Below are 26084 nucleotides of genomic sequence, written 5' to 3' on the forward strand. Positions count from 1 at the left end.
TCAGTTGACAGAAGATGCTAGGAACCTCAGAAGGTGGGGCTTTTTGATGTCCTTCAGAGGGGTTTTATTTAGTTTAGGCCAGAAATTAAACAATAGGTACAAAATGAATTAAGTTTAGGTCAGGAATTAAAAGGTAGGGTTGCAACTTGAACTCTTTTTTTTTTTTTTCCTGCTCAGGCACTTCTTCCAGGGCATTAGTATTCCTGAGGAAAGCTTGGCACAGGAAAATTTTAGAGAGAGTGGGAAAAGCTCTAGGTTTAGGGTTCTAGGGCATCATTTAGAGGACTCAGGTATTCAGAGATCTCTATTCCCAGGGAACTTACTACCTTCTTGTCTCAGATCCATCAAGCAACTATGTTGAAGTTAAATTTCAAATCCTTGAATTGTAAGATGTGGATGTCAGTCCCTGTTCTACCTATCTTATGGTGCTGACGTGGAGATCTTGGGAAATAAGATATTTTCCGTAAACTATAAAGCATCACACCCATGCAGAGTAGGAAGAGTTTATAATTCTTCTTAAATGTTATCCTTACAACATAACATAGGCCATATTAACCTCCACATCCCCAAACAGGAGATTGAGATATAGTGGGGTATAAGTACCTTTCACAGGTATAGCTTCTAAGTAGGATTTTATTCTAGGCCATGAGGCCCCAGTCCCTGTGCTCTGAGTAAATATTCTCTGCCTTTCTTTTTTAAAATTATTGATTTTTTATTTTTTACAGACTGCATTTTGATTCATTGTACACAAATGGGATACATCTTTTCATTTTTATGGTTGTGCATGATGTAGATTCATATTATTCATGTAATCATACATGTACAGTAAAGGCATTTGCCTTTATAGTCATTTGGTTAGGTTTGAAGGGCACACTATACTGAAGGATCTTCCTGAAGTCAACTCTCACTCAGATGACTCTGTAAAAGGAGATCAAAAGCTTGAACTTTGAGAACATTCAAAATCCTCTCTTTCATTTTGAAATATAACTCTGTATTATTGTCAACTATAGTCGCTATTCAATAAAACATCAAAAGTTATTCCTAATGTCCAACTGTTACATGAAACGCATTCACCAAACTATCCCCAGACTCTGGTAACTACTATTTTCAACTTTTGAGATCAACATTTTTAAATTCTACATATGAGTGTGATTATTTTATTTAACATAATGTCCTTTAGGTCCAACAATGTTGTAAAGGACAGGACTGTTCTCACCACAAAGTAACTTGATGGGAATCATTGTACATTGCACACACACATCAGAACATCACAATGAACTCAGAGGAAACTACATGTTTATGTGTACATCCAAAAAAGTTGGAGCTATGATAAAATATTACTAATTATCTATGGTTTTCTGCCAGTGAGTGCCAACAGCAGTCTCTTTTGCAATACATTTCCCAGGTTCTTGCCTTCCCCACTGGAAGATTGCTCCTCAGAGGACAAGATAATCTACAGCCTACTCCACACAGTGGGTCACAAATATCTGCCTTTGTCTGGACAATAGGGTATACCCTGCAGAAGAGTCAAATGAAGGTACTGTGCAAATTCCATCATTTCCTATATTCTAGAATAATGATTCCAGTTTATTCAGTGTCCCATATTTAAGAGAAAACTCTAAAAGTACTACTATGCCATATTCTTGCATTTTCTATGTGAAAATTTAAATTCATTAAGTCAATCAGGAGTTCTCCAAGTACCCAATAAAGATCTATTACTGTCTTAAAATTTGGTTCATTTGTAAAGACAAACAACATCTCAAGATAATGTTTAAATATTTAGCCAATTTTTGAAAATTAGCTATCATTGATCTCCTCCTGAAATAGTGTAAGTCAGATTTTTTAAAAAATAGGATTTATTTGGAACAGTTTTAGTTTAACATACAAACATACAAACAGATGATATATAAAGTTCTCCTTTTTAAAATGCTTTTATTTTTATAGTTGGGTCCAGTTTCCTTTTTTAAACAACTTGCAATAGTATTGTATATTTATTGCAAGGACTGAACCAATGTTGGTAAATTATTCTTAACTAGAGTCAGAGTTTTCATTAGGATTCACTTGTTACACAGTTCTATGGATTTTGACAAATGCATATTGTCATTCATAGTAATTACACAATACTTTTCCTGCCATGAACATTCCCTCAACTTCATTTATAAATCCCACTCTCCTTTGCCCAGAACCCCTGATAACCACTACTCTTTTTTTTGTCTTTGAAGATTTTCTTTCCTAGAATTTCTTATAGTTGGAGTCACAAAGTATTCAGCCTTTCAGACTGACTTATTTAATTTATCAATATATAATTAAGATTGAAAAATTTCTATGTAACTTCATAACGAAAGGATTTTTATCACTGAATAAAATTTCGCTGGATAGTTGTACTAGAATTTGTTGGTGCATTCACCTGTCACAGGAAATCTCATTTGCTTGCTGTTTGTGCGACTATGATTAAAGCTTCCATAAACATTCTTGTGCCCCCAGTCCTTTTTATTTTTATTTTGAAACAGGTACTCACTAAATTCCTTAGGACCTTGCTAAGTTTCTGAGGCTGGCTTTACATTTGTGATCCTCTTGCCTCAGTCTCCTGAGTTGCTCAAATTACAGATGTACACAACCATGCCAGGCCCTGTATGTTTTTGTATGCATATGTTTCTTTTCTTTTCTTTCTTTCTTTCTTTCTTTTTTTTAGGAGTTCTTTTGACTTTCTTTTATTATGCTAAAATAGTGGTGCTTTCAGGATTTACATTATCTATTGTACTCTCCAACACAAAGTATGGGGCACGTTAAAGTATAGAGTATACCATTTTTATACATGTACAATATTGGTGGATGAAGAATGTCTCTTAGCAGTAATACTGGATGTAGCCTCTGGTTTTACCAGCTACATACTCTAGGACTATTATATAAGTAAAAATCTCTCTTGTGATATTGAAAAGTGATTAGAATGTGCAGACTGATATAATAGCTTTCATTGGCCTCTTAAAGGATACCACCACAGGAAAGTCCATTCAGGATGTTTGTAGATTTAACAAAGTTGGAATGCTGGCACTGTTGAATTGGGCAATAGTTCTTCAGACCTGACTCAGAGCTACAAAGCAGCTGACATGATGACTTTTTGTGGGCCTTCCCAGGCACTGGAGTTTTTCTGTTAATTTGCCACACTAGGTCATAAAAGATCTCATTGACATTTACTTTTGATTTTGCAGAAGATCCTAAGAATTCACAGTTGTACCACTGTCTTGCTAGATTATGACCTTGCTCCTTTCCTAAAACTCTTTCATCTTCCAAGTCACACTTATTACCAACCAGAATAATGGGAACATCATCAGTGTCTTTAACTCAAAGAATTTGTTCTTTTAGATCTTGTAAATCATTAATGGTGGACTGTGTTGTGATGAAATAAACCAAAGCAAAGCCTCGTTCATTTTTCATGTACAAATACCTCATTGCTATAAAATGTTCCATTCCTGCAGTATCCAAGATTTCAAGCATACATTGTTGTGCATCTACTTCAACTTGCTTTCTATAAGAATCTTTTATCAAGGGATCATATTTTTCAACAAAATTTCCTTGAACAAACTATACAGTCAGAGCACATTTTCCAACCCCTCCTGAATTCCCTTTTTACGTGAGTATGTTGGCTGGAGTTTTATAAGCTTTTTGATCATTTTAAAGAACTAGATTTTAGGTAGGCTGATTTAAATCAGAGCTTCTACCAATATTCTCAAGTTTTAAAAATAGTACGGAAAATGTTTCAACAAAAATATTCTGAATTGCATACTACAGTAATGTATCCACATCAATGTTTACAGCAGTTCAATTCACAATAGCTATATAGTGGAACCAACCTAGATGCCCTTCAATTGATGAATGGATAAAGAAAGTGTGGTATATATACACAATGGAATATTTATTCAGCCATAAAGAAGAAAAGTATGGCATTTGCAGGTAAATGGATGGAGTTGGAGAATATCATGCTAAGTGAAATAAGCCAATCCCAAAAAACCAAAGGCCAAATTTTTTCTCTGATAAGTGGATGATGATACATAACAGATGCAGGGTGGAGGGGTTAGGAGAAGAATGGAGGAACTTTGGATTGTGTAGTGGGAAGTGAGGGGGGAGGGGTGGTGGAGAAAGAAAGATAGTGGAATGAGATAGACATCATTACCTTATATACATGTATGATTACACAAATGGTATGGATCTACATTGTGTACAACCATAGAAATTAAAAGTTGTACCCCATTTGTGTACAATGAATCAAAATGCAGTCTGTAAAAATAAAATTTAAAAAAATTTAAAAAATTCTACATGAATGAAAATCTCTGATTTAATTTCATGATTTTATTATGTCAGAACCATGGTTAATTTTTTAGTTTAAAAATTTTTTTTGGCACAGGGTATTTACCATTGAGTTATATCGCTGACCCTTTATATTATTTATTTTTAGGCAAGGTCCCCTAAGTTGTTGAGGTTGGCTTTGAATGTGTGACCTTCCTACCTCAGCCTCCTGAGTGGATGGGATTCCAGGCATGCACTATCATGCCTGGGAGGCTTTTGATTTTTTTTTTGAAACAGATATTGGTATCATAACACATTAGTTTATTAATAATTAAGGCATTTATATACACAATATCTCCGTGTGTACAAATTTTTAAATATTGATTATTTACTATGATGTCTTAAACTTTGAAAATCTATTCGACATAACAAAATAGCTGCACACATTCAAGGCTTTTTTTACAAAACATAATAAAAAATTAATGATTGCTCTTCATAGTCCCTGGTAATAAGTGCTGTGTATTTTTTTTTTTAATTTAAGGAAGAACAAGATGGCGGACTAGAGGGTGACTGCATTTCATGTTGCTCCAGGACTCAAGATTCAAGAAGAAGAGGTATTGAGAGACTTGGGATCAACTTAGAGCTGACGGGTGAGTCTCTCCCACTGGGTGAGGCTCCCCGGATGGGGCGGTAGTCCCGGAATGCAGGGAACTTTGTGGAGTAGGGTTACCCAGCGAGACTCCCATGCTGGAGCAGTGAACCCTGACAACCAGGAGCATTGTAGAAAAGGGCTGCCCAGCAAGAGGCTTCAGTGCAGAGCAAGGGTCCCAGGATGGGTGGCAGGACAGGACTGCAGGCAGCTTCTCGGACGAGGGTTGCCGAGCGAGAGGCTTCAGTGCAGGGCTAGGTCTGGTCCCCAGGGAATGTGGCAGAGATGGGCTGCCCAGCGAGAGACTCGCTCTCAGAGTGAGGCTCCCTGGCCAGGAGGTAGGTCTGGACCCCTGGGAACGTTGCAGAGGAGGGCTGCCCAGCCCAGGTGGTAGTTCTGAACTGAAGGGAACTTCTTGGAGGAGAGCTGCCTAGCAAGACTTCCCCACCAGGTGAGTCTTCCCTTCCTGGCGAGGCTTTCCCACCAGGACGGTAGAACCAGAGACACAGGCCCAGTCCAGCCATGCCCCAGCTGGCAGTCTAGTCCCCCTTTGGCTGACCATCAGTCAACAAGTGGAGGTACCTCTTCTCACTAGCAGGGAATATACCCCACCTGAAGGCCACCACCCCTAGAGGGGCAGATTCCTTGTGGAGCACTGCATTATCAAGTTCCTCCAAGACTTCATGCTACTGAAGGCTAAGAGGTGAGTTATTGGAAATCTACAGGGACAATATAAGTCAATAGAGGAAATCTGCAATATCTCAGAGTTTCACTATTAGAGGGGTAGATTCCTGAGCAATATGAGAAAACAAGGGAATAAAATTTCCCAAACAAACCTAGATGCTACATCAATAAAATCCAATGACAGCATGGCAGAAGAAATGTCAGAAAGGGAGTTCAGAATGTACATAATTAAAATGATCAGAGAAGCAAATGATGAAATGAAAGAGCAAATGCAGGCATTGAATGATCGCACCAATCGACAGTTAAAAGAGCAAATGCAGGAAGCAAGAGTTCATTTCAATAAAGAATTAGAGATATTGAAAAAAAACCAAACAGAAATCCTTGAAATGAAGGAAACAATAAACCAAATTAAAAACTCCATAGAAAGCATAACCAATAGGATAGAACACCTGGAAGACAGAACCTCAGACTTTGAAGACAAAATATTTAACCTTGAAAACAAAGTTGACCAAACAGAGATTATGGTAAGAAATCATGAACAAAATCTACAAGAATTATGGGATATCATGAAAAGGCCAAATTTAAGAATTATTGGGATTGAGAAAGGCACAGAGAAACAAACCAAAGGAATGAATGATCTGTTCAATGAAATAATATCAGAAAATTTCCCAAATCTGAAGAATGAAATGGAAAATCAAGTACAAGAGGCTCATAGGACTCCAAATATACAAAATTACAACAGACCCACACCAAGGCACATTATAATGAAAATACCTAACATACAAAATAAAGACAGAATTTTAAAGACTGTGAGAGAAAAAAATTGAATTACATTCAGGGGGAAAACAATATAGATATCAGCAGATATTTCAAACTAGATCCTAAAAGCTAGAAGGCCCAGGAACAACATTTTTCAAGCTCTGAAAGAAAATGGATGCCAACCAAGAAACTTATACCCAGCGAAACTTACCTTGAGATTTGACTACAAAATAAAATCCTTCCATGAAAAATAAAAGCTAAAAGAATTTACAAAAAGAAAGCCGGTACTACAGAACATTCTCAGCAAAATATTCCATGAGGAAGAGATGAGAAACAATGATGTAAATCAACAACGGGAGGAACTAGCCTAAAGGAATAGCCAAATAAAGGAGAAACAAAGTTGTGTCAAAAAAAAAAAAAATGAGCCAAATGACCAGGAATACAAATCATATCTCAATAATAACCCTGAATGTTAATGACCTGAACTCATCAATCAAAAGACATAGACTGTAAGATTGGATTAAAAAGAGAGATCCAAAATATGCTGCCTGCAAGAGACTCATCTCATAGAAAGAGATACCCACAGACTAAAGGTGAAAGGATGGGAAAAAACATACCATGCACATGGACTCAGCAAAAAAGCCAGAGTATCCATTCTCATATCACATAATGTGGACTTCAAGCCAAAGTTAGTCAGGAAGGATAAAGAAGAACATTTCATACTGCTTAAATCAGCAAGACATAAAAATCATAAATATCTATGCCCCAAACAGTGGCTCATCCATGTACGTCAAACAAATTCTTCTCAATTCCAGGAACAAAATAGACCACAATACAATAATACTAGCTGACTTTAACATACCTCTTCACCACTGGACAGATCTTCCAAAGAAAAATTGTACAAAGAAACCATAGATCTCAATAACACAATCAATAATTTAGACTTAACGGACATATATAGAATATACCATCCAACAAAGAGTGAATACACTTTCTTCTCAGCAGTACATGGATCCTTCTCTAAAATAGACCATATATTATTCCACAAAGCTACTGTTAGCAAATACAAGAAGATAGAGATACTACCTTGTATTCTATCAGATCATAATGGTTTGGAATTAGAATTAAATGACAGAATAAAAAACAGAAACTACTCCAACACCTAGAGAATAAATAATATGATATTGAATGATGAATGGATAACAAAGGATATCGGGGGGAAATAAAAAAAATTCTTAGAGGTAAACGAGAACAAAAATACACATATCAAAATCTCTGGGACACTATGAAAGCAGTACTTAGAGGAAAAGTTATTTCATGGAGTGCATTCAATAAAAGAAAAAAAATCAACAAATAAATGACCTAACACTACAGCTCAAAGCCCTAGAAAAAGAAGAAAGAGCAACACCAAAAGTAGTAGAAGACAGGAAATAGTTAAAAACAGAGCTGAAATCAATGAAATTGAAACTAAAGAAACAATCAAAAAATGGACAAAATAAAAAGTTGGTTCTTTGAAAAAATAAACAAAATTAATAAACCCTTAGCACATTAACAAAGAGAAGGAGGGCAAAAACTCAAATTACTAAAATTCAGAATGAACAGCAAATATCACGACAGACACGAGTGAAATGCAAAACATAATTAGAAGCTATTTTGAAAATCTATACTCCAACAAAATAGAAAATCTCAAAGACATCAACAGGTTTCTAGAGACATATAAATTACTAAACTGAACCAGGAGGACATACACAATTTATATAGATCAATTTCAAGTAATGAATACAAGAAGTCATCAAAAGCCTACCAACAAAGAAAAGTCCAGGACCAGATGGGTTCTCAGCTGAGTTTTACAAAACCTTTAAAGAAGAGCTCATTCCAATACTTCTCAAAGTATTCCATGAAATAGAAGAGGAGGGAACCCTCCCAAACTTGTTCTATGAAGCCAATATTACCCTGATACCTAAACCAGACAGACACATCGAGGAAAGAAAATTTCAGACCAATATCCTTAATGATCATCGACGCAAAAATTCTCAACAAAATTTTAGCACATTGCATACAAAAATATATTAAAAAGAGTGCACCACGATCAAGTGGATTTTATCCCAGGGATGCAAGGTTGGTTCAACATCCGGAAATCAAAAAATGTAATTCACCATATCAACAGACTTAAAGTCAAGAATCACATGACTATTTCAATAGGTGCAGAAAAAGCATTTGATAAAATATAGCATCCCTTCATGCTCAAAACACTAGTAAAAATAGGGATAGTGGGAACATTCCTTAACATTGTAAAGGCTATCTATGCTAAGCCCATGGCCAATATCATTCTAAATGGTGAAAAACTGAAAGCATTCCCCCTAAAAACTGGAACAAGGCAGATATGCTCTCTTTCACCACTTCTTTTCAACATTGTCCTTGAAACTCTAGCCAGAGCAATTAGACATACCAAAGAAATTAAAGGGATACGAATAGGAAAAGAAGAACTCAAACTATTTCTATTTGCTGATGACATGATTGTATATTTAGAGGAACTGGGAAATTCCACCAGAAAACTTCTAGAACTCATAAGTGAATTCAGTAAAACAGCAGGATATAAGATCAATGCTCATTAATCTAATGTATTTTTATTCATAAATGATGAATCCTCCAAAAGAGAATTTAGGAAAACTACCCCATTCACGATAGTCTCAAAAAAAAATAAAATACTTGGGAATCAATCTAACAAAAGAGGCGAAAGACCTCTACAATGAGAACTACAGAACACTAAAGAAAGAAATTAAAGAAAACGTTAGAAGATGGAAAGATCTCCCATGTTCTTGGATAGGAAGAATTAATATTTTCAAAATGACCATACTACCAAAAGTGCTATACAGATTCCACTTAAAATCCCAATGACATACCTCACAGAAATAGGACAAGCAATCATGGAATTCATCTGGAAGAATAAGAGACCCAGCATAGCTAAAGCAATCCTTAGCAGGAAGAGTGAGGCAGGGGGTATTGCAATCCCAGAACTTTAACTATGCTATGAGCAATAGTAACAAAAACAGCATGGTATTGGTACCAAAATAGACAGGTAGATTAATGGTAGAGAATAGAGGACACAGACACAAACCCAAATAAATACAGTTTTCTCATACTAGACAAAGGTGCCGAAAACATGTAATGGAGAAAAGATAGCCTCTTGAACAAATGGTGCTGGGAAAACTGGAAAGTCATATGCAGCAGAATGAAACTAAACCCCTCTCACCCTGCACAAAACTCAACTCAAAATGGATCAAGGACCTAGGAATCAGACCAGAGATTCTTCATCTTATAGAATAAAAAGTAGATCCAAGTCTTCAAAATGTCAGCTTAGGATCAGACTTCCTTAACGGGACTCCCATAGCCCAAGAAATAAAAAAAAGAATCAATAACTGGGATAGATTCAAACTAAAAAGCTTTCTCTCAGCAAAGGAAACTATCAACAATGTGAAGAGAGAACCTACAGAGTGGGAGAAAATTTTTGCCACTCGTATTTCAGATAGAGTACTAATTTCCAGAATATATGAAGAACTCAAAAAACTCTACACCAAGAATACAAATAACACAATCAACAAATGGGCTAAGGAAATGAACAGACACTTCACAGAAGAAGATCTATAAGCAATCAACAGATATATGAAAAAAAGTTCAACATCTCTAGTAATAAGAGAAATGCAAATCAAAACTACCCTAAGATTTCATCTCACTCCAATTAGAATGGCGATTATCAAGAATACAAGCAACAATAGGTGTTGACAAGGTTGTGGGGAAAAAGGTACACTCATACATTGCTGGTGGGTTGCAAATTAGTATAGCCACTCTGGAAAGCAATGTGGAGATTCCTTAGAAAACTTGGAATGGACCCACCATTTGACCCAGCTATCCCACTCCTTGGCCTCTACCCAAAGGACTTAAAATCAGCATACTAGAGTGTTTAGCCACATGAATGTGGCAAACTGCCACCGGATAGCCTAGAGCATTCCTTGGCTTCAGGGCTGAGCCCCACTCAGAGCCATTCAAACATCCCATTCTTTTTTTTTTTTTCATTCAAGTTCATGGTTTATTAAGGTTTATTATAATACAAGATGATGTTTTGAATACTTAAGGCATCCTGAGTATTTTCAGTAAAACCGACAGATGATTATGCACTGTTTTTACTCTGTGATTTCATGGAAGTCTATTATGCCTCCCCTGATAGAGAAGTAGAAATAGAAAAGAATTTGCCTTTTCCTTAACTCTGTCCAACTAGGACACTGAATTTTCATGGTTGACCTACTTTATTCTTTTCAATATGAGGTATGTTTTATGGCCCATGGTGTTGTCTATCTGGAGTTATGTTTCCTGTGACCTTGAGAAGACATTGTATTGTCTCATTGTTTGAAGCATGCATTGTACAAGTGCCGATTAGGTCTGGTTGAATGATAGTGCTTTTCTTAGTTTTAGTAGGGGCTGCCATGACAAAGTACTAGAGACTCTTTGGCTTGAAATAAATGAGTTTTAAAAAAACCTGTTTCATAGTTCTGAATGCCGAAAGTCCATGATCAGAGTGTAGGCAGGACCGTACTACCTCAAATCAATAGGAAGGAATTGGGCAGGAGGTGGGAATTAGGGTGTGGCTATGGGGTATATATTTTGCATCTGGAGAGTGGAATCTCTTTCTTTATGCTTCCTGATCACCTTGATGTGAGCTGCTTCCCCTATGTCACCCTCTCCCACCATGATATTCAGCCTCACCTTGAGCCCTGAGGAATGGAGCCAGCCTTTTATGGACTAAGACTCTGAAACCGTGAGCCCTCAAATAAATTTTCCTCCTCTACAGTTGTTCTGGTTGGGTCTTTTAGTCACAGCAGTGGAATGGCTGACTAAAACATTTGCATTTGATTAAAATAATTAATATTACATATATTTCACCACAAAGATTAAAAGTGAAACAATACATGATAAATTTAGTGACAGCAGTGTCAGATCTGTGAAAGCCAAATAATTTGGTAAAATTTAAAGTGAAAATTGGGGGAGTTGCCTGGACTTCAAGATGGGCAGGAAGAGTGAAAAGCCACTGGCATTCAACTATGCAGTGCATTTTAGTATGAATCCACTTTTAAATGAACTGTTTCAGGTGTATTTGGTTATAGTTAGCTAGAAAGCCAAGGCTTTGTTATTTCCTCTTTCTACTCCTTTTAAAAAATTTGTATTAATTCTTTTTAGTTATACATAACATTAGGATTAATTATGGCATAATTATAAAAGCATGAAATATAATTTGCTTTATTTCAGCCCCCAGTATTTCCCCTCCCCATTCCTCCCTTTCCCTGTTCCTTTCCCTCTACTCTACTGATCTTCCTTTCTGCTATTTACTTTTTGCTCCTACATTCAATAAGGAGTACATTCCAGTAGAAACTCAGTCCGTATTTTTGATCGATTATCTCTCCATACCAAGAAAGTTCCCCTATTCATTCTTCAGAGACTCCTATGTACTGAAAATTATCCTGTATTCTCCTAGATCCCCCAGAATTGCTGATGTAGGAGATACAAGTTTCAAGGCAGAGGGTAAGGTTCTATCTATCAATAAGAGAAGGATGTCTTTCTTTCTTTGACATCTACATGATTTTCCTCTCTTTATCTTCTTTTCTAATCAACTTCAGACATGGATATCTGACCAAGTACTTTGTAGATGAACTAAACAATTTCCTTTGCCAAAGAATGTCAACTCCAAGTCTATTGCCAACTGATACCTGACTCCAGATGGTATTTGTGTATGACAGCATCAGTTATGAATTTTAGGGTAGTAAGAATTTGCCTCTGTAACACCTTTTCTGGTTATAAAGGAATTTTGTAGGTGCCAACCAGAATGGACTTGAGAAATTTTCCATGTACTTGCCTTTTGTGCAAGTGCCCTCTGGGCTTTATTTTTTGGTCATTTCCTGGATCACTCTTTCCCATCTAATTTTCCCATGTCACCATGGTGAACAAAAGTCCTGTGCAAGCAGGATGTGGCATGATTAGGTCCTCATAGTGTCCTTCTTTCTTTCATTGTAGGTGGACTCCAGAGCAAATGAAAACTGTATGTATTCTGAACTCACTTGCTAAGGGAAAAGTTCAAGTGCTGAAAAAGTTTCAGCTTTCTTGCCTGTTTCTATCTACAAAGCCACCCTGATTCCAGATTGTTGCTGGAAAAGAGGACTGGGAGTTTAGTGAAAAAAACTGATAGTCCAGGGAAGACTTATGTCCATCTATTACAGCCCTCAGGTGGAGCTCTATCATTTTGGTGGTGTGAATTTTGTGCATGACCAACAGGAGGTATTTACAAGTGAGTCCATGTGTAATTAGTGGGAAATGGGTTAGTGTGCATTTCCCCAGAAAATTCTGTTCCCACATTCACACACAATACAAATGGCAATTTTCTAAAAATAAGAATCCCACATCCCTGCACACTTAATATAAATCAATTCATTCAACCCTCACGACCATAGAATCTGAAAGTTAGTTTAATGTCACCACTTCTTAGTTGGAGATGATGCAGGGATGAGTGATCCAGGCTCTTGACCCTGTAAGTAGAAGAGGCATATGTGAACCCAGGTACCCATCCCAATGGTGATAGTCTGGGCTGCAGAATCGTATTCATTATTCAACCATGCAATAACTAGTCACCAGGCCAGGGAGTTCCAGCACATATACTTCTGGAAGGATTCTATTCTAGTGGTCCCAAACATTGTCTATCATTATGTGACTTCAGTGGTGAAGTAATCTTGAAGGCAGTAGGAACATTTAACATCAGACTCTGGTATGGACAATAAGGTGAAGGACATAATCTACAAGGTTCTGGTCAATTCACGTATTTTGAGAGGTGCAAGGCACCTTGTAGGACAGTCAAGGTTCACACCTGCTGGTGCTGGGGTCCCTTGCTCTTTGTGGACAAGAATCAGGAAGTTATATTATTTAATAATAGGATCATCACTAGCTTTAGAAATGTTCAACCTGATTAGTACACAAAACCAAGGGATAGTGACAAATAAGAACTCAAACTACAACTTAGCTGTTAGGCTTGTGTTTATCACCCTTGTTGCAAATCTCCCTTCCATCTAGGTTAGGGTGTCAGCACTCACCACTGCTGAACTCCACCATGAACTGTCCCACCATCATGGGACTAGTGTGAGGGTGGGCAGCTACTGACACAAGGGATATGAACCTTGTGTAGAAAAGGAAGAAAGGGCCAGCATGTTGCCCACACCTGTAATCCCATCTACTCTGGAGGTTGAGGCAGGACTGATCACAATTTTGGGGCCAGTCTGGGCAACTTAGTGATAACCACTCTCAACATAAAAGTGCTAGGAGAGTAGCTCAGTGTTAGGGTGCTTGCCTAGCATGCAAAAGGTCCTGGATTTGATCTCAAATACTGGGGAAAAAAGGAAGAAAGGAAGGAAAAGGATTTAGGAAATATTAGTAGTGGTTATTTTGAAATGGTAAGATTTTAATGTTTTCAAATCTTTAGTGATAAATTATTTTTATAAAAATTAGAAAGCAAATGTAGAATATTTTGTCTATAAGTGAATCCAGTCTGCCAAAAAATGTTGCTATTAATCAAGTAAAAAAACTTCTAGAAGAGACAACATGTATAGTAGCAGCATTTATGGATGCAGGGATAAAATGCGATCTTGGAAGGTATCAAGATTGTGTCTATTTAGTTATATGTCTGAATGGGCAAGAGGAAGCTTGGAACTCAATCAGTGACACATAGCATGGACTTTAGTGTTTATCTCCTTTTTAGACTAATTCACACAATTAGTTTGACTTTAACTTGAAAGTCAAAGGCTCTGTTTCTCACCTCTTTCCTGCTCCACTCCTTTGCCTTTCACTCATGCCCTGCATCCATATCAAGTAATGCTCCTCAATAATTCATGAACAGAAACATCCATATCTTGACAGTCACTCTTTGTCATTCTACTTTCTTCTGAAGACTTGTCAGAGTTACTTGTAAGTGACAGCAAAGACAAGGAGGGCCCACTGAATGCCCTGGTAAGGTCTCTTTTCTTCATCTGAAATGGAAGTGTTGCCTTCTTGGTTTCTTTCTATTTCAATTCCATTAAAATATGAAAATCTGAATATGTATAGTTTAGAAAATATATATAGTTTCCTTGATGGGGGAATTTCAGTGAAAAGTCTGCTACCAACTGACAATTTTTTCAAGACGAAAAAATTGCATGATTATTTCAAAGTGTATAGTAGTAAGCATTTTCCTCAGCAACATTTTCCTCAGGAACTCCTTGGAAAATAATTTTGTAATTGCCAACCACAATAAACTTGAGATATCCATCTCCTGGGAAGAGTTTGTGTCTTGGTAGGAGTAGATTTTGCTCTGTTCTTGCCTTTGGGTTCCTCTGACTTGACCTCTGTTTCCCATCTGTTTTTCTAATGTCACCAAGAAAAGAAGAGGATCATGAACTGGTCCTCTTAGTGATTCCTTCTCTGTAATTACAGGTGAATGCAACAGGAACTGGAAATGGTAAGCACTGTGGAATCACTCACTTGCTGATGAATCGTCTAGATGATGAGGAAGGTGGAATAGTCTTGCCAACTTTCATGTGAACAGCCAGCCTGATACCAACTTTGTGCTGTGGGTGAGGACTGGGGTATGGTGGTAGTAACTTATTTTCCAGATGAACTACTATGGCTATTCTTCATTTTCTCTGAAAGCAGCTTGTTGCCTTTAGGTGGTATGGGGCTGTGTGTGCAGGGAAGGATTATCTCTGTGTGTGCATCCATGTAGTATTATTCAGAGTGTGCCTGTGTGTGAGTTTTTGTGTGTTTTACTAAATATTTATTTCCTTAGTTGCCAGTATGGATGTTTTCAATAAAAATGCCATCTTCACTGTAGCATAAATAGATGTAAATCAATCAAATTATCCACTCTATATGTGTGCAGTTTACTGCATGCCAAGTATACCTCAATTAAATGGAAAATACCACATCAAAACTCAGGACAATGTTCTCATGACTATAAAGAGGACAAATGCCCTTTTAGTGGGCTAGTAGCAACTTCATTTTATAATGAAATTCACCTGTCAGCAGGCCTCTATAGTTGTTCATGGCATTTGATTAGTCATAACACTTTATTCTTGACACTTTTTTCCATTGATAACCCTTTTCTCCAAAAGATCTTAGAATTAATTTATCCAAACCAGTTTAAACGTGGAGTGCTGGGTGGGTATTTCCTTTGCATTGAATCCCTGGTAGAGCCACACACCACACTCAGTTCTGATAAAAATCTGAGACAGAAAGAGACTAAGGCAGAGTTGGGGAAATTCACTCCAACTGTCTCCATGGAGGTCTAATAATTGACCTTTAGACAAGAGTAGCGCATGCCTTGTATATGTGAAAAATCTGTCTCCCCTCACTTACCCTAGTCGTGAATTTTGTGCACTGGACAGAAATACTGTAAAATGTATGGAGAAAAAGAGGTTTGCTTGAGGCACTGAGCATCAGGTTTCCAGGAGGACCAAGGGAAAGTCATTCACTGCAAGGTGAAGAGAGAAATGCAGCCAAGGAAGAGAATCTCCATCATGTCCCTGTTGAACCTGTAAGTTAAAGTATGTTCTTGGTTGTTTCTGAAGGTCTTTGCAATGAAACAAAGTCAAGGTAGTTCTTGGTAGTTTTATATTCATTTAAGTCTAAATGAATATAAAATAAACCAAGCAATGGTTTGAGTTTACTTTGGCAATTATTTCTTTTTTGGGGAAAATATTGTATTTTAATAAAATTGGATCACCCTACAGGTGTGCATATCTTCCCCACAAAACAAGATGGTAAGACTTTAAGATCTAAAAATTTTATTTTTTTATCCTCAGAGACTATGGATTTGAGACAAAATTGTCCTAGAAATTTTGAATTTCTAGGTGATAGCTCACCAATGATTCTACTGTGTGTGATTAGAGATAAAAACCAGTGTTACCACCATTGGGGCTCCATTAATTTATGGAGAGTTGTCCAATGAATTCCATGAGAGAGAGAAAGGCAGAACTTAGTATGGACCTTATAAAGAACAATAGTTACACGACTGGAGGAAGACATGAAGGGAATCCAACTCATGGGGTAGAGGTGGATGTCAAGGTTGTAGGTCTGCAGAATCAAGTCAACATCATCACCTGAGCAAATCATATAATTAGGTCCCATCTGAGTGGGAATGAGCAAGATGTGGCCCTCACAGGTGACATAAGTGCTATTTAACTATCTCCTAAAAGCCAGGAAAGAGAAGCCTCCTTCCTGTGCATGTCTTTTTTATTTCCCTGTGTGACAATAAGGACTCTGATGATGACAGAAAATAGTAAGAGGTAGAGAAAAGGGGTCAGGTGACCACATCTCTAGTTCAAACTGGCAGGGATTATGTTTATAGGGATAGACTTCAAGGTAGGTCCTGAAATTCCATAGGGTTGGAACAGGAACCTGTTCCACCTTTCATTGCTTCTCAAAGTTTCCCTCATGGAAAGAGTTCTAGTTGAGGGTTGTATGGCCCAGAAAACATTTAAACTGTGCTTGTTCAGTGTAGTTTCAGCACATTCTAATGACAGTGTAGGGGGTGGAATGCATGGGTTCCACTACAAGGTGAGCTCAGAACAGTGATATGGGCTCATCCCATAGTCCAGGTGGTCCTTGCCAGTCCCTTGTAGAGTTCAGAGGACATCAATTTGAAAGTGTCTCTGATGCTTGTCAGCCCTCAATTTTGTCTATGTCCTCCCATGCAATAGGTACAGGAATTCTGGCCCTGGGTAGTCACTGCATGAGCAAAACCTGTATACTCTCCATTCTTCCTCATTCTGAGCTTAGCCCTGATCAGTCTGTCTTAGTTCCATGAGTATCTGATTAAAATATGCTGGGCTGGGATCTCACTCAGGTGTGGAAAATTCCCCTCTTTAATTCTTCCAGCCTGTTGTGCCCCACCCCGAGCCAGGTGGATGCTCAGGCTCTGATCCAGGCTCAGGAGGATAAAGGCAAGCTCCTGAAGGTAGTATTGTTTCCCCTACCTCTTAGCCCCCAATGGACTCATCACTTCTGGATAGGTTTTTCTGGGCTGTTCTGGGAATTCATGTGGGCCTGGATTTTGGCATCATTGTTTTAGCACCTCCAGGAACTCATAGAATGCTGGCCCTTGTGCATGTTCTTGGATCACACTTGTAAGTGAGTAATTGGATCAGGCTAGCAAAACTACTCTGAAAGGGAACGACAAGGGAAGGGAGGTTGTCTTCCTCATCTTTGGATTTTAGGTCATTTCCATCCAATGTGTAAATCCTTACATGGTTGCTCCCTATATTTAATTTAATTTAATTTAGATAAATAAAGTCAAACATTTGGAACCTGGAGACAATGTTCCCAACCTCTTGTGGGCAGTTGCTTTCTGATTCTGGCCCAGGGTCTGTCCAACGAACTCATAAAATTCAATGTGTGTGCAGTAAAGTTGAAAATTCAGGTTTCTATGTTTGGAGGTTAGAATAATAATAAGTTAGTTGAAGTGAGAAGTTGAAAGGTGATTTATTCAGCTCCTCTCTTTCCCTTGGGGGTTTACGACTGATTGCAATGTCTTGATGAAGACCTCCAAGTCTGTGGAGCCCAGAGAGCATCTCACCACCCAGAGGAAAGAGCTGTGAAATAATATGTGAGCTAGCATATCCCCTGATATAGGGGCAACAAGTTCAAATAACTCATTGTTTAGGTTAGTGTTTCCAGAGATTTGCTTGTAGAGAATATCAGTGACTCCATAAATGAGAAGGAAGACTCTCTAGGTAGGTAACAATACTCCAGATTGAACCCAATCAGAGTCAGTCTTTGGGAACAATTGGTTTACACCTGCTGCTTTGGAGCCTGGGGAGGGTGACATGAAATCATAAACAAACAAATAATCAAAAAACAAAAAGAAAAGAAAATATGACATTCATTTCACCATTTAATGACATAGTAGTAAGAGGCTTTGTGTTCATGGGTTTTGTTACCTAGCATTGTGTTTGTAACTATCTTTTATTGCTTTGGTGTCCCAGTAAACTTCTCCTACTCCTGTCAGGCCAAACCTCCCATAGCTGCTTTAACTAGAAGGAGAAACTGTAAGAACTGGGGACCAATTCGTGCATGAATTTCCAGGACGCTGCTCATTGTGTCCTTGGTGAAATGCCACCAATGTTGTACAGCCTCTCGTTCTCCGGGAATCAGCTGTGCCTGCTCAATCCCCTAAGGTCAACAGAGAGCATGGTCAGTGAATCACTAGGTATGGGAAGACGTTGGGAAGCTGTCCTGACTTCAGGTGGTTCAAGCCTCCTGGAAGAATATGGGGTGAAGTGGCTTACCCTTGTGCAGGAAGGACAGCCCTCTTGGCCCAGCTTTGTGTACTATGGACACTTAGCAGGTCCTGGTATCTGGGAACGCTACAGGATCCAAGAACAGGTGGAATTTCACCATGCCCCTAGGACCCTCCTCAGCTTCTGTGGAGCCTTGTGGGGGCCTGTGTTCCTCATGGCACCATTTCTCTGAGGTTTGAAGGGTTTTGTATATAGAGATTATCAGTGTAAATTTCTGTACATATGTCAAATCTGAACAAAGCAAGCACCTGAAGCAATGCAATGCATTGCCCATATGAGTGAGTTAAAAGACCCAGATCATAAGTTGTTTACCTTGGTTTTATATATTTTCTGATTTTGTAATTCAATAACAAATATAACAGATTTCATCACTCTTTAAAAATATTGTCCTCAGTAAGCATTTTCACACTGGAATATTTTGAAATAATGAGATATATGTTAAGCCAAAGCAAAGGATATTTTTAAATTTAAAAAAAAGGCAGGTTTGATGAGGGTGTAATTAATTAGTTTTATAGTGTTAGCAGAAAATAATAAAGAGCTCCAGGAAGTTGCCCACATATTTAACATGTGGGTCACATGATGTGTCCTAGGATTTCATGACTGGAGGGACAGGGTCCAGGCTTCCCCCTAAGTTATCAGATCTCCTGCTCCTCAGGGGGCCCAGGTGTGTGGAACTGGGTCTTTCCATTCCAGGTCATAGAAATCATCCTTTCCTCTGCCTCAGGTTTACTGTCCATGGGAGCAGCCCATAAAGGCTATTCAGGTGTATGCCCAGGAGAATTTGCTCCTGAAGGACAGTTGTAAACACTCTGCCCACAGACAATACCCTCAGTAGAGGACAGCAAACAGGCCTCAGTGCTCCCTGTCCTGTGCCCTGGGGAGGTCAGAGGCTAAGGTCACTTTCTATTCCTTTACCCCTCCTCTAGTGAAACCCTTTTCCTTTTTCTCTATGTCTCCCCAGTGACCTGGCACCTGTTTCTGTTTTGCAGATTTCTGTGTGGATACCTGGGGCTTGGAGGATCTGGAGCTTCCTGAGTAATGGGAAGCACAAATGAAGTCTTAAGCTCAAAGTACAGGAGCAGCTTCCTGTTTGTCCTCTCCATAGTTTAAAATAGATGCAGTTTATTTTACTTTGTATAGGTTAAATATTAATTTTGAAAATGAGTTCAATATTTAATATTGGATGCTTTTATATTAAATAAGACACTTGCTACCAATTGCTTTTAAAGGTTTTTCCATAAAATAATGTATCATAGAAGAACACCTCTATAAAGCAGTGTTTTATCTTTTGCAAATCATCAATCATACTTGGCCACAATACTACCACACTGCTTAAACACCTGCACTAGTGGAATTGGTTCCATGTTCCCTAAAATATCATTTTCTTCATATTTCTCAAATGCCTGACTCCTGGCCCAAAGCTTACACAATTGCATTACTCTATTTTGGCAAGGGTTGTCTGTGTTCCCAAATCACTACCCACCATTTCGGGGTCTTCATTGCTCCAGAATTCTACCTCAGTGTCTCCTTTCTGAAATACTCCTGGCCCCAGGACTGTCCTGGTTTTAGCACTGAAAGATCCATATCCTGGAGAAACCTCTTGGTCCAAGGCAAACAGAAACATTCTCCTGCTGTAACATGAAGCAAGGAGTTGGGTGGGTTCTTTGTCTTGCAATCAAAGAATGAGATTGATGGCAGTGGATGAAAGCAAAGTGTAAGAATTTACTAAAACAAAGCAAAGCAAAGCTCCCTCATCTAGGAAGGGACCCAAGAGGGTTGCCAGTGAATGACTATTGTCTAGGGATTCATATGGATCTATAGGTTTAAGGAAGTCAGTCCCCAGCTCAATCCTGGGAAAGGCCTCCATGAGTCAAAAAAAAAAAAAAAAAAGGATAAACATTTGAGTTGATATACCAGTTACCCTCATCTGATTATTACATTTTGTCCACATGTATTGAAAAATCACACTGTACTCCATAAATATGTACCATTATTATATGTCAATAAAACATAAAATCTAGTATATCAAGTCTTGTAGCTTATCCTAAAAGTTATTAAGGAATGGGAGCCAAGAAATATCTCCAGTTAAAGAAAGAAATAAAGTCTAAGCTTAAAGGGAATGCATGAATACATATTTTTGTGAGAATAATAACAAAAAATAAAAAGCCTGTGAGTAAACAACTGTGTCATAAGCCTACCAGATGATGGTGTGCACTGGGTTAGAGACCAGTCCTCATCACCTGGGGTATAATGAGAAAGAAAGTTCCCTTGGAAAGCTAGAAGGGGTGTTCCAGACACCCCATGAAGCAGGTATCACCATGTAATTTGCTCTAGAAGAATCTGACCATACAATAAGTCATCAAAGAGATACAAGGTGCCAGTTTGTTGCAAATTAGGAGACAAACATGATAATTCTCACAGACATAACTTGTCACTTATAAAACCAAAGCGAGAATACTGGAGAATATTAAAAACAATTTCCTACCTACCCAAGGTTTACCAAGGTGAGAAGGCATTAGCACTAAGGAGGCCACGGTTAGCACAAATGAAAAGGGTCTAATACATGGAAAGGATGGCCAAAATGTTTGATATCAGGTATATTAAATTCCTACTGTTGATATAACAAATTAATACAAATTTAGGGGCTTAGAATAACAGCAATTTATTTTATTATAGTTCTGGGAGCCTGAAATCCAAAATGAGGTTTAAGGGTTGAAATCTCGGTATCCACAGTGTTGGTTCCTTTTGGAGTTTCCAGGACAGAATTCATTTCCATGTCTCCAACGGCTATGAGATGTTGCTGGCATTTCTTGTATTATAGCTACATTATCCAAACTCTTTCCTCAAGGCTTCCTTTGCTTTCCTTTTTTAGAGATACCTGTGACTCCATTTAGGATTCACTGAATAACCCAGGACAATGTCCCCATTTCAAGGTCCTTAATCACATCTGCAAAATGCTTTTTGCCATATAAGGTAACATTCACAGATCCCAGGAAGATCCTGATAACAACCTGGTAATTCTGTGCCATCTAATCTCTGCCAAGATACCAGGCTCAGTCCCTGAGTGGAGTTAGTTACAGAAATAAAGAAGACACCGTCAATCAGGATATGACTCCCCCTGGGAGAGGAGAGGTCTCTCCAGCCTGCTTCCTATAAAGCAGCTGCTATTCCAAGAGGAGGAAATAAGTAATAAGTGCCAGCTGATGACTACAGAGTCAGGTTGTGGGAAAATGCTGAAGAGAGAAGAACTGAGGATACAAGACTCCAGAAGGATAAGCCCGATTTTGTTCAGAAGATCAACAACAGACTGAACATAAGAGTCATGACGTATGCACTGACTTCTCCATTTTCTCATCTAGTACCATGAAGGTGGGAATATTTGAGCTCCTTCTTCCTCCAGTTTCAGTACTACAGGATCCACCTCCTGCCTTCACTGCAGTCTTATTCCCCTTCCCTCTGCCCTAGGCATTTTCTTCTGCTTCTCAAACTGGACAAGTGCTTTGCTACCTCAACTCATGTGCAGTCTGTGTCCATGCCTTGAATTAGGTCCCTTCCAGCTCCTATAGCTACTTGCTATGCAGGCTCATAAAGTAATTGCTCAGAAAGCAACCCTGCCAGGATTTCATCTGCCTTTGTAACTTTCTATCCAGCCTGTTTGTTTTCTCAAGAGATTCAGTAATATCTTGCTACCTCAGAGGACAGGTTTTTTTTTGTTTTGTTTTGTTTTTTTGGTGGTACTGGTGATTGTAGGGCCTCCTGCATGCTAGGCAAATGCTCTACCATTGAGCTATATCCCAGGCCACAATTCGTCACTTTAAAACAATGGTCATCTTGTGTGTGTGTGTGTGTGTGTGTGTGTGTGTGTGTGTGTGTGTTTATCTCCTTGATTGTTGTTTCCACAGTCCCTTAAGGTCAAACCTCTGTTGAATGTCAAAGGGAGGAGAGGTGGGAGGCTCCAGTTGCATGTGAAAAAATGGAAGATTTTTATCAGTCCCTTTCTGTGCTGCAAACTCAAGTCCAAAGGGGAACGATACATAGACTTCATTTGAATGTGCCTATTACACTATTCCTCCACTCATTCATTCCTTCATCCACATAATTGGGAACCTGAGGTTCCCCTAGTTCACAGTCTTGGGGATATTTGGCCAGTAGCGGATACAGAAAATATAGCAACCCTAGTATACTGCCTATTTCTCTTGCACACTAGGGTCACCATGGCCTGGGCACAGAGATTTGGGATGACTTGGAAAACAGGGACACAGTCCCACACTCCATTCCCCCACCTCCTTTAAAAAAAAAAATACAGTTTGTATAGGCTGAGTACTCCCCAGGTATGAGTGAGGCAGTTGAATTCAAAAGACCCAAAGAGATCACTGTCCCCCCATTCAAATGAACTTGAATGTGGCTTCCACTTTAGCAGCAACCCCTTCCCCACCTCTTGACCTGGCAAAGATCCTCCACATCTCTCCAGAAGCCTAATTCTGCCTTCCCCACCCACAAAAGGGATTGGGAGGATATAAGTGTCAAAAGCTGACATAGGCTTTGCAAGTCATCCCAGAGATTCTAGGCCTCCAGCTGGCTCCAAACAATTCTCCATGGTGGTCAAGGTGCACAGGTGCAGCCTGGAAATCCACAACCCTCCATAATCTTGACTTATTGGTAAAAAGCCCTGAATTTAGGAAAAGTCAAAGCTTAAATTCCTCTGAAAGTCTCTGGAGGGGAGTAGCACTAAAGGAGGTAGTAGAGCTAAAGGAAGATTATGGGGGGTCTGAAAAAGCCCCGGATATCCAAACCTGAGGGGAAGATTGAGGGAAACAAGCTCTAGAGAGGACAAGTGAACTGAATCCAGGTGGAGGTTACTCAGGTCAGGGTTACATAAACGGGTCCAGAGAGAGGGGGCATGGGACCCATGAAGGGCAGTGGTGTCTTTCTAGACAAAAAGGTTGGGTGGAGCTGGGAGATGAGAGGTCCCTTGTACCCTGAATGCCATGGAGGAAAGAGGTTGGCCCCGCAAGTATAGGCCCTGGAATGGGTTCAGGTCAGGACCTCACTCTTCCATCTCAGGTTCTGCTGTCTCACCCAACACCCTTCCTCCCTCTCTTCTGACCCTCCTCCCCACAACACATACCCTCACCTTCACCCTCCTATCTTTATCTCCTGCCTTCACCTCCTATCCCAGCCTCACTCCTTGCTTCTCTCCACTCCCTATCTTCACTCTCCTATCTGTACCCACCCCATCTTCCACCTACCCCAACTTAACCTCCCTTTCACCCTACTGACCCCATCCCTACCCCTCCTACCTCCACCCCACTCCATCGCTGCCTTCCGCCTTCCCTCTCTCCTCCATTCTCCTGCTGGCACCTCCACTCCCACCCGCACCCCTGTATCTCCATCCCCTGCCAAGCGCTGTCAAGTAGGAGGGGTCGTGGCTGTCATTCATTCTCCTTTCTGGACTCCTCACTTGACACCGCTGGATAAGAAGCCGGTATTAGTCAATCCACCGGTTTCCCAGCGCTAGGAAATTTGCCGTGGCAGCCTCTGATTTTTTTTTTTTTTCCGTTGAGCAGCCGTGCAAGGGGATCATGAGATGAGGCATGTGGTGTGGAAGAAAAGGTAAGTTCAAACTCCTTTTCTAACACTTTCTTGCAGGGTGACCTTGGTCTCCTAATCGACCCTTTCTTAGGTCCCTGCTTTCTATCCAAAAATGGATTGTCAAAGCTTAGGTTGAAACTAAGGGCATAAGCAACAGTGTACTTGAGTCAGCTGAGGTACCTGCTCCAGAGTCGTGCAACAGGGAGGAGAGTCAGACATCATAATTCATGGAATGGAGTAATCTGGGTTTACAGCTTGATCTGACTTTTTTACTAGGTGTCCATTTGCAATTGGGCAACTGCTCTAGGGACAGGCCCCTCTGAAGGTCCCTGGAAGTCCTGGGAGGTGAAGTAGCTCAGCCAGAGTCTTCAGAATTCCAAGGGGTAGGGGAAAGAAGGGCCTAAAAATTGACTGTAAGTCAGTGTCATTGAGGGAAGGGTCAGTTGTGACCAAGCACAGGCTCTGTCACTCAAATTGCCCTTGAGTTCAACTGAGGAAAAATGGGTGCTGAGGTTTGGGGTGTAAATGAATACGTTCCCCACCAAAAGGGCAGGATGGAAGCCAGCTGTGGTGTCACATGCCTGTATTCACTGAGACTCAGGAGGATCCCAAGTTTGAGATCAGCTTGGGCAATTTAGCAACACCCTGGCTCAAAATAAAAAATGTAAAGGACTGGGGATTTAGCTCAGTGGTAGAGCAACCCTGGTTCAACCCCAATACCTCAAAAATAAACAAAGTATAAAAGGACAGAATCAGAGGCTCCAGTGTTTACAGACTGGGGCTGTTGCTTCCCAACTCCATGTGTTCAGACACAGTCTCCTTGCTTTTGGGGCATTTTAGTTATTGCTTTCAAATTTGTTTGCAGATTGGTGATTGACATGACAGACATCTGGAAAACAAAGTATTGGAGGACCTGAGGCTGGTATGAGTTGGGTCAGTTTGTGTAGACGATATCATTGGCTGTTAGTTCCCTGAACCATCTTAGGTGCCCAGAGTAGCCCTTTCCCCACTGTCTTTGTCCCTGAGGAGCTAGAGGGAGTCTACTCTGAGGCCTCTCCTAAAGGTAGGCAGAAGCAGGGGCAGCCTTTTTTCTTCCCAAATAATTTCCCCTACAGAGAATTTCATTTGTTCTGCTTTTTTTTTCTTTTTCTTTTTCTTTTTCTGTTTTTTTTTTTTTTTTTTTTTTTTTTTTTTTTAATAAGAAGTAGCCATAACTTGTTGTGGACAATATTCCCCAAGCCATAGTTAAGTTTAGAATCTCTGCTCAAAGCATTAATGTCTAAGATACAAAAAGAACTCAGAAAACTTAACACTAAAAAAAAAAAACCCAATCAATAAATGGGCTAAGGAACTGAACAGACACCTCACCGAAGAAGATATACAATTGATCAACAAAGATATGAAAAAATATTCAACATTTCTAGCAATTAGAGAAATGCAAATCAAAACTACTCTAAGATTTCATCTCACTCCAATCAGAATAGCAGTTATCAAGAATACAAGCAACAATAGGTGTTGGCAATGATGTGGGGGAAAAGGTACACTCATACATTGCTGGTGGGGTTGCAAATTGGTGCAGTCACTCTGGAAAGCAGTATGAAGATTTCTTAGAAAACTTGGAATGGAACCACCATTTGACCCAGTTATCCCACTTCTCTGTTTATAATGAAAGGATTTAAAATCACCATACTACAGTGACACAGCCATATCAATGTTTATAGCAGCTCAATTCGCAATAGCTAAGCTATGGA

General features: G+C 39.3%; 1 pseudogene; it reads right to left on the minus strand.

Moving 5' to 3' along the window:
* Positions 1 to 2982: 2982 nt before the first annotated feature.
* On the minus strand, positions 2983 to 20365 carry LOC124991473 (ras-related protein Rap-1b-like; annotated as a pseudogene).
* Between the last annotated feature and the right edge of the window lie 5719 nt (positions 20366 to 26084).

The sequence above is a fragment of the Sciurus carolinensis genome, chromosome 8, assembly GCF_902686445.1.
Source record: "Sciurus carolinensis chromosome 8, mSciCar1.2, whole genome shotgun sequence".
NCBI classification, from domain to species: Eukaryota; Metazoa; Chordata; class Mammalia; order Rodentia; family Sciuridae; genus Sciurus; species Sciurus carolinensis.